Raw genomic sequence first — 9,527 nt, forward strand, 5'->3', positions numbered from 1 at the left:
GCTCTATCCCACACGCAGACAAACTAGCCTGATGTGATGCTTCTAAGAACAAAAACTATTCCTAGGTTTTCAAATAAGTGTTTTAAAGTAATTATCACTCTAAGTCTTTTTGGTCATCCCTGAGACTTAAAGACTCCTGTCAAACGGTAGGGAGGAGAGGATGGGGGGTTAAGACACCTGTAACAACAATCTATTACCCCCTTTAAACCCTGTGTCTGATTATGATTGATCGTTTTGACCTTTTGACCTGTGTTACCTTCTTAACTCCTAACTCTCCGAACCGTAGTTACGAGATGGTTTAAAGTTTTGGCTCGTTGCTGGTAACCGGCGTCTTAGAGTCCGGGCCAAAGTGTGGGGAGGAAGGAGGACGAAGTGGAGACTTTCGTGCAAAACCGCACATTTAATTCCTTTCTTTAGCAAAGGCAGAACACAACACCGGGCCTGGTCAGATTCTGTCTGGACACTGCTGTGTACTAAACACTTAATTATTAACATGAGCTAGCTCTTCTACGTCTCTCTGTCACCGTGGATGTCTACCTCTTGTCTCTCTGTTTTTCCTTCCTGCACTTGAACATCACACCCTCACACACCGGGCCACTGTCTTAAAGAAGCAGGGCTGGCCGGTGACACCTGGGACTGTAGGGAAGCGTGGGAAAGGGGCGTGGAAAGGGGTGTGGAAAGGGGACGTGGTACCTGTCACTCTTTGGTTTGACGAAAGTAGCTTAGTCTGTTGGGACTTGGGACTTGGGAACTATAGGGTCACTGGTTCAAGTCCAGCATGGACCACAGTATGGAGTGTGGACTGGCAGCTGGAGAGGTGCCAGTTCCACCTACTGTGCACTGCAGATGTGCCCTTGAGCAAGGCACCTAACCTCTAACTTTTCACCGGGCCCCTACAGCTGCTCACTGCTCTTAATGTATATACTGTAGTAATGAGGATGGGTCAAATGCAGAGGACAATTTCGTTGCAGGTTCAAGTGCTGTAAATGCTATATATACTGGGAAATGACAATAAAGACTGATATATACATATGTGTATATGCGTGTGTATATATATGTGTGTGTATATATACATATATAGAGAGAGACAGAGAGAGAGAAAAGACAAGAGCCCAAACCTGATGTATTTATAACATCCACAGACACTTTATGACAGTAACAACTTTTAGTGTAGAGCTGTTGTTGTTGCTGTTCATCAGAAAATGTTCATGAAAGAACAACAAACAAGATAAATGAGAGGGAGAATGAAAGAACACAAAGACATCATTATAATCAGCTCTTGTGTCTGCATGTGTGTCCTACAGGCATATATTCTTGTTTGTTTGTGAGTTAATAAGCTCTAGATGATAACAATGATTTAATGACAACAATAGATCGAGGGGCCTGACAACTGATTGGAAGGGGTAATTCTAAAGATTTTGTATGATTTGAAAGATCGTGGAAGAAGCATTTGCTAATTGGAGACAGCTTGGACGTTAAAGTTTAACATGTGTAGCCCGGTGTAAAAGTACCAGGGTTAAAACAAGTTAATTTGTAATAAAAAATAATTATTTCAGTTAATTAATTAAATAATTCAGTAATGCAATTAAACTGAAAGTAATTTAGGTTAAAAGCAGTGAAAGATGAAATGTTAACTGAGAGATTAACATAAATTCATAATAAATAGAGTAAATAGTTACAATAAACTGTTTTATATAGTAGCTGAAGAAAATTGTGTGGTAAACTAAATAGGAATATTCAGATTTGTGTCCTTGGTCCATGCTGTTTCATTTGATTGGTTGCTTTAGGTATCACTCAATGTCACCTGTTGGCCGTAAGGAAGTGAATGAAAAAGGGGTGGAAAACAACAAGAGAGATGGGAGAAGGAGAGAAGAGAAAAGAGAGAGAAATGCGGAGCTAAAGTAAAGTTAAGAAGTAATGAGGTTTTGGTAGATAACTTGCTGAATGTTTCAGTAACATAAGAAGCTGTAGCTGAGGACAGTAACGTGCATTTCCTGCTCAATCACAGTGGATTAGGGCACTTTTGCCAGAGTGACAAGCTAAAGCAAGCGAGTTGTTAGCCAAGAGGACACCATTGCTAAATGGGAAGGACTGTTTCGCGTTTCCTGAGGAGGACTTTGCTTTCATCTTCATCTCTTCATTAACTGTTTCTCCAGGACTTATTCCAGACCGTGAGTTGGATTTTCTATTAAGTGCTGCTTAGTCTAACAGTGTTGTTGTTTATTCATAAGGTATTAGGCTATAAAAAGTTTCACACAAACAGGTAAAACTTTGTGGTAGCTACGTTAATAAATCAAACACCCCATCATTCAGGTCCAAGGTGAGTTCCTTTAACTTAGGCATTTACTGAGTGTTGGGGTGCTACACATGAAACATAGGGAAAGGAAAATGATGGCAGATATATTGGGTCTAAAGCATTTTCTAGATCTGTCAGGCCTCAGGGCCAGTGCTCGTGTATGGAATGTGGGAAGAAATTAAAATTAACACAGTGGACTTGCATATATAGGATAGGATTTTCTATTTATTTATAAAACTTTGCATCACTGAATGACCCAATCTAGCCATTCATGACTGTAGGTATATTGGCAGGCAGAGGCACATGTGTGGGAGCTGTCTATAACAAACACAGGCCTGCAATGTTGGCCACTTAGCAGCTCCACTGGTAACACCTGGCTCAAGGACTCGGTATTCACAAATGGAGAGGAGCGAGAGACCCTCGCTGCTTGGATTTTTCTAGTTGGTGAGGGAGCTGCTTCCATAACCTTCAGACCAACACTGCCTAACAAAACCTACACTGACAGTTTTTAGTTCTGAGCATGTAGCTGAGCTCGAGCTGCAGAAGAGCCTGTACTGGCCTCCTGAGAGTAAGGAATATTGTGAGAATAATTTAAGTGATCTGTTTTCATACCTTGCAAAAGAAAAACTTTAATACTGCTATTTATAAAAGACTCACATGAACTGTATGATATTGTATATATGATATTATCACGTATCAGTAAATTTATTCTGGTGAATTTCCTCTGTGATAATTATTAATATTCTCACATGGCTTGACTCGAAAAAGCTGTCTAGTTTACCACCATACAGTCCTTAATTGATTTCCTGATTTATTTTGGACAAGCGGACAAGGGGGACACATCATCTTTCCACACAATCCACAATCCTAAACCTGTCACCATGGCTAAAGGCTCAGCTTGCCCGTTGTATCCACACAAAAAGTTAAACTGGATGTGTGCAAATAGTATAGATTCCAAATTAAGAACAGGGAGATGATGTTATGCAATAAATGAAGTGTTTCTTAACTAAATGTTAGTGCCAAGGTATGTTTTCACAATTATTGAGATAATATCGTCTAATTGTTTTGGCTAGGATAATCGTGACATGAAATGTTCATATCATCCCATACCTAAACTTTAATCATTGTAGCAAAATTAAGTGTCCACATGACACATGTTCTGTTGCCATGTTGTGCTGCACATGTTATTATAGGCCAGGATTTGGCTGCTGCTATTCTCCCCTCGCAGAAAAGCTTCTTTTTTTTGTCTTCCTCTAAAGACATTTACTGTGAAGATGTGATACTGATAGAAAGAAGACAGGCCCTTGTAGTACTTAACAATGATACAATTAGCAGTGCTCACTGTGGGGAGAAATGGGCAACAGCTGGACCTGTCAGCAGAAATATATCCTTTTGCTGCAGCAGTCAGCCAATGGTGTGTTCATGGTGCCACACGCCCGGGACATTAATTAAATAAGCTTCTCTATCAGCCTGACATCACCACTTGTTCTACAAGCGTGGTATGAGATCCTCGATGGTGGCACAAGTTCCTGGCTGGAGGTAAGACATTAACAGACAGACTGCCATTTTCTCCCCACATGAGTAACAAAGAGTAATTGGACTACATGCAGTTGGGAGTGTGAAAGGAGAATAGCAGTGAGCTAAGGCAAAAATTAGGGCTGCACCATTTTGCTCCATCCGACAGTAATCTATTAATTGGTAATGGTAATGGCTGTAATTGTGACCATTCTCTGAGCCAACCTTGTGGGTAATGCTAGGGCTTGCCATTGAAGCCAAGCATCAGCTGTCTCTGAGGTGAGTACACTTGACTGCTCAGAGGGCCAGAGAGGCTGCGGTGGATTGGTGCTCATTCACATTTCACCTCATGCTCACAACAGATAACAGCTGCTCCTTGCAATAGGCTCCCAATAGCTTTAACACAGGCCTCACCTTTCAGGGAGCAGAGAGTACCTGCTTTGCATTTGCTTGCAGGCACCCACAGACACTCTGTATACAATACATAAACAGGTGCAACACAAGTGCAGCACAAGCACAATCAAGCACAAAATGCCCGTCAGGGGTGCACAGTGCTTCTCACAATAGCGTGGCTGTTATGGCAACAGTGTCCAGCTGCCTATGGACACTTTCTAATCGGTGTTTTGGCACTGCTGTTCCAAAATTAAAGCATGTGTCATCCTGGGCTCTGCTCTGTCCTTAGGTCCTTAAATTAGTGACATGAAAGCATGCCAACCACTGTAAATGTCTGCACCCCTTCTTTGCATTCTACACAGAGGCTCTGAATGAAAAAAGAAGAAAAAAAAAGAAAAAGAAAGAAAAAAACTGCACGTCCGCTTCCTGCGAGGATTCGTAATATCTTTTCGCTGCCTATGCATTCAGAGTAGATAGCTGTTAGGTGAGTCAGATAGATAGATAGGATTAGAGCCGTATGACTAAATATGACTTTATCTGATTCCAAGCTGTCGGGGCTAGACTGCAGTGTGAGCAGCGCCGATTACAGCACAGTAGGCCACCCAGTATACAAACACGAGAATAGTAAGGAGCACAACCAACAGTACTATATTAAAAAGAGCAATATAAATGCATATAAAAACGTTAGGAATAAATAATCTAGTGTTAATTCTAGTGCCTAAGAGTACCACTAAATAAAATATCAAAGCAGTGACAGATAAAACAGTATAAGGTCCCTGGACAGTATTATTATGAGCAGACGTTTTAGCTGCTTCTTAGCAGCTGGGAGTGGCATGTGCAGAAGCAAGATTCCCTGTATCTTTCGACACGACGCTGAGCAGCCTGTTGCAGCCGCGAGAAGGTGGCCTCTGCTGTCGGCGCACTGTGTGATGGGTGTAGAGGTGCCTGATCACCTGTCTACTGATGGAGAACAGGTTTGTATCTCGAGCCGTTCCTCTCCACCACGGCGCTCAAAAGACTCAAGGCCTGGACTAACTACATGACGCCAGCGCTTATCGTTTGCATGCATGGGTATCCGAAGTCTGTTGTCGCTCGCTGCTGTTGTGAATGCTGCCTGCCCAACCAGCACACGCCAGCGCAAGGAAAATCGCGCCGCCATGTGCTCGGCAGAGCAACAGAGGCTGTAGAGATGCTGCCGCCAAGCACCTTTGGCACCGACCACTGTTGCGAGATATGATCCGTCACGCGTCCTCAGGAGAGCTATGAGGCTGCCTGGCTCATCCCCCCGCTTCGTGGCACGACGCCTCGGGTTCTAGATTCTCCGAGGTCCAGCTCTCGGTGTCATCACGAGCTCCTAGAGTGCACGGCGTGAGTCCTCCACCTCCCTGCCACCACGCCCCCCTCCCCCCCGATCCGTAACGTGGCTGTGAGGCACCTCCTCTGGTTTCGCTCCCAAAGGCCGATCACCGATTCTGGCGGGCTGCGGGTCTTGTTGAGCATTCCCGCGCTGATGATGCTCTGTCGCGACGCCACGTCTACGGCGCGGCGTGTCTAGCCAGTGGTCCAGTACAGCGTGAGTCGATCAGAAGGAACTTCTGCAGCGTGACAGGTGGATCTTGTCTGTACTGAAAAGCTGGCGCGCCAAACATAAAGAAAAACAACACATGAGCCTCGTATCATCTGACCACCACATGCAGAGCAGGGGAGCAGCGCCCAGCGGGCAACACTGGGTGGCCCTTGGGCTGGGCTGCCTGCTCAAGGAAAACAGGAACAAGAAAGGTAGTCGAGTAAGCCAGGAGCCATCACCCGGTGAGCGTGTCGTAAGCACCCACCACGCACATGGCTTTACCCTATATCAGCAGAGCCTGCAAGTGGGTGTGAGAAGCACCTCAAAGAATGGATCTCGCTGTTCAGACAGTGCCTGCGCCCCGACGGTGCATCTAACGTGCAGTATGGGTTGTAGTTGCGAGCAGATAGAGGCATGACAGCATCACGGGGACCGTCTAACAGGTAGCGGGCGATACGGCAAATTGCAAAGCGTCCAGGCGAGAAAGCGTGCCCACCTGGTGCGACTCAGCTGCTGCTAAGCACCCAGTCTCTCCAGGACCTGTCGACACATCACGTTACACCCTGGGTGGCTGTCAGCGGTGCCGTCAGCATGGGCCTGGCGACTTCTTGGGGAACTGGGACCAAGGTCGAGGGACGTCGTTCCGACAGCATTGGGACTGTCTCCTGACGTCAGCGCCCCTCAGCGTCTGTAGCAGATCTGTTCCCAGAGTGACAGGGACAGCTGCGCTGGCCGCCACACGGGCTTCAGGACAGTCTGCGGTCGAGAGTGCCTCAGCGCCTGCAGAGCGCTTTCACTGACGCCAGTGCTGTTTCGAGGCTCGCCCTCCTCGATGTAGCCTGCGCCTGAGTCACTGGAGTTGGCGCGCGGGGTTTGGGGGTGCAGGACCTTCATCAGTGCGGGAGAGCGAGAACGGGGGTGGCAGATGGAGAGGTTTCGGTAGCGAGCGGGAATGCTGCCCGGCCGGGTCGCAGGCCATCTTGACAGGTTAGTCGTTCTGGTGCTTTAGTGTTAACTAATCGCACGCATGTGAATGTGCGGGGCGCATACCAATATCCTAAGAATTCCTGCTTCCATTCTTTCGTGATAATTGATACAGATGCATTTTTAATCACCAGAACTACTGCGTTAAACAGTAATCCTAACCAAGTAGCACTTAATGTCGTCATATGCATAAATTACAGGGTACGACAGCATCAATACTCCAGGACGATTTTTTATAGGATAGCGTGGTCGAAACACTCCCAATTAGTTCTAACTCTCTTCATCCATTGAATCTTTGTAAGTCATGTACAGTTTCGCTCTCGTATTTTCCTTTAACGGCTTTGCCTAACCATTGCCTTCCCAGGTGCTGGTTTGTCGGTCTCTTTCTGCCTCCATTGTCCCCCCTCATCCCTGAGCCCTTGAAGATGTGCTCCACAGTCTTCAGATGGTTGCCTACATCCAGAGTCATGGATCGCGTACTGACTCTGCGGGCCACACCTCGCTCTGTGACTCTTCTTTCTCCTCCTCGATGCCCCTATTAGGCAGCCTTAGTCTCAACACTCTGCCTTTTGTGGCATCACTGACATAGCTGATGGGTCGCATCTGTGCGTATTTACATCATACAGTCTATATTCTATTTCCGGTACTACTCGTGGCTACTCGGTTCTTCATTCGTTTTATATTCACTACTTACTCCTAGCATAGAACACCTGAGGCTCAGTCTCAGGAACCTCCACATAATCTGTCTGCTCGAGGTCATTCTTGACTCCTTCCCGTACCTTCGGGCCCATCCACAGCGGCAAAACCTTTCAAGCAACCTTTTTCATCCCCACCTCCGAATTTCCAGCCACACCAATCCCTCCACCACGCCTCCTTCGCTCGACAATCCCGCAGCCTTGTTCGGGACATGGCTCGGCCATCACCGAACGTCCATCCACTCCTGACGACTCAGTGTCCAGCACTGCACCTACACTCAGTGAATACAAACCTGTTCGCACCACCATCTTACCGGTCTTCATCCGCTACCTTCTCTGACGCCCACTGCAATCACGCGTCCTGCTTGTGGCCCATTGTGGTTCGAAGGGTCGCTGGAACGTACAGCTTCGCGGCCCGCGCTACTGCACGCTCAGCCCGCCCTCCTCCGGAGGATCACCCCTTGAGAGCAGCTTTTGGATCAGAGCACCAAAGCAAGCTTTCAAATACCCTGTCTTGCTAGCTACCTCATCAGTGAGCTTTTCCACCAGCTGCTCTGCGTTCAATACTGCTCGGGACCATATTACGGAAAACTTATCCTTTAAACACCGCCTCTCTCTCGCTCTGCGGACCAAACCATCTGCGCTCTACAGAATGAGGACACCAACCACAAACAGGACTTTCTCACATCTCCTCTTTCAAGTACATTCGCCTGCATTCGAGCGGAATGGTATTCAGTCTACGTCTCTCCCGTCAGCCTACGTCCTCGAACACGCATACCTGCCCTATTTCACCGCGTTTTCCCCTCTGCACGAAAGCAACGTTTCTTTCCCTATACTTCGCTGAACCTCGTCGCCCTTGCCTCTCAATAACTGTGGAAAACATGCCTTAAGTAAGTTTCCATCAATAATTCAGGCTCAGCTGGCACCCTCACCATCCACAAGACAACACCTGTTGTGAGACTTGGCATGTCAGTGATCCCTAAACCGGAGGCACTCGATCGGAGCGCCACAATTTGAAAGACTCCTCATTGAACAAAGCAAAAGCAAACGAATCCTATGTCTTCCTTTATGTCTAACCCCATCTATCCACTTCTGCCATAACTCACAATCTGGATCACACATCGTCCATCCTTATGCTACCCTTACTACTGTCTCGGTGCAGTCAACTGGGATGCTTAGTACCATTATCTGAACCTTCCAAAACGCTACTGATGAAAGGAATGAAGCGGTGTGGTGCGGACAACGCGCGCGCAGGGCTGGGCGCGCCGGCGGACGCGTATGGTCAATACCATACTTCATTGTAACTTAAGGTTGCTATATTGATACATATGTTCACGTCATGCCATTGCTAACCGTCATTCTCTGCTATTTTACATGCCGCTTTTTGCTCCATGGTTCATCCTTTTTAAAATAACAAAACGTCGGAATACTTATCAGCTTATGTAGCAAATTACAAAAATTTACTCCATAACTCGTAGCTTGCTTGATTCGCTCCCTCACAGCGTGGACTTGCGGACGGTTGTTTGTGATGTCACATGGGTATTCTCACCATCCTGTAGAAATTAGGCTATATTTTATAAGGATCCGATATTAAGTATAAGACGTAAATTAGTTAAGAAATCGTGAGGAACAATTTTGAAATGGTGGCGTGGTTTCAGTAAAAATTCAAACAATCGTAATAAAATACTAACTTTTAAATGGTACAATTAGCAAATGTGTTGACCTGTTTTGGCATTTGACTTCTTGCTGTGTCGCCAGCGTACTGCCTACTCCACTTAACTTAAGGAGGCGAACAAAAGTCTAGAGGACCGGTCAGACGTGCCAGCAACAGCGGTTACCAGTATACTAGCATATCAAAACCTGTAAATGTCTGTTGTGAACCGCTCAGGTGTGGCTCGGCTTTGGCACTCGCTTCATCTTGGCAGTCCTGACTGCCACAGGCTCCGGGCTGAATCAAGAAACGTCGGGCAAACGAGTGTGGTGATGCCGACGAGAACCGCAACCACACTGACTTTACATTTCTTAAAATACCGGTGCCCTCTGACTGCCACACTGGACAGCGCCGGTCGATCCGAGC

The sequence above is a fragment of the Morone saxatilis genome, unplaced genomic scaffold, assembly GCF_004916995.1.
Source record: "Morone saxatilis isolate NCDOM2014 unplaced genomic scaffold, NCSU_SB_2.0 Contig20, whole genome shotgun sequence".
Taxonomy (NCBI): domain Eukaryota; kingdom Metazoa; phylum Chordata; class Actinopteri; family Moronidae; genus Morone; species Morone saxatilis.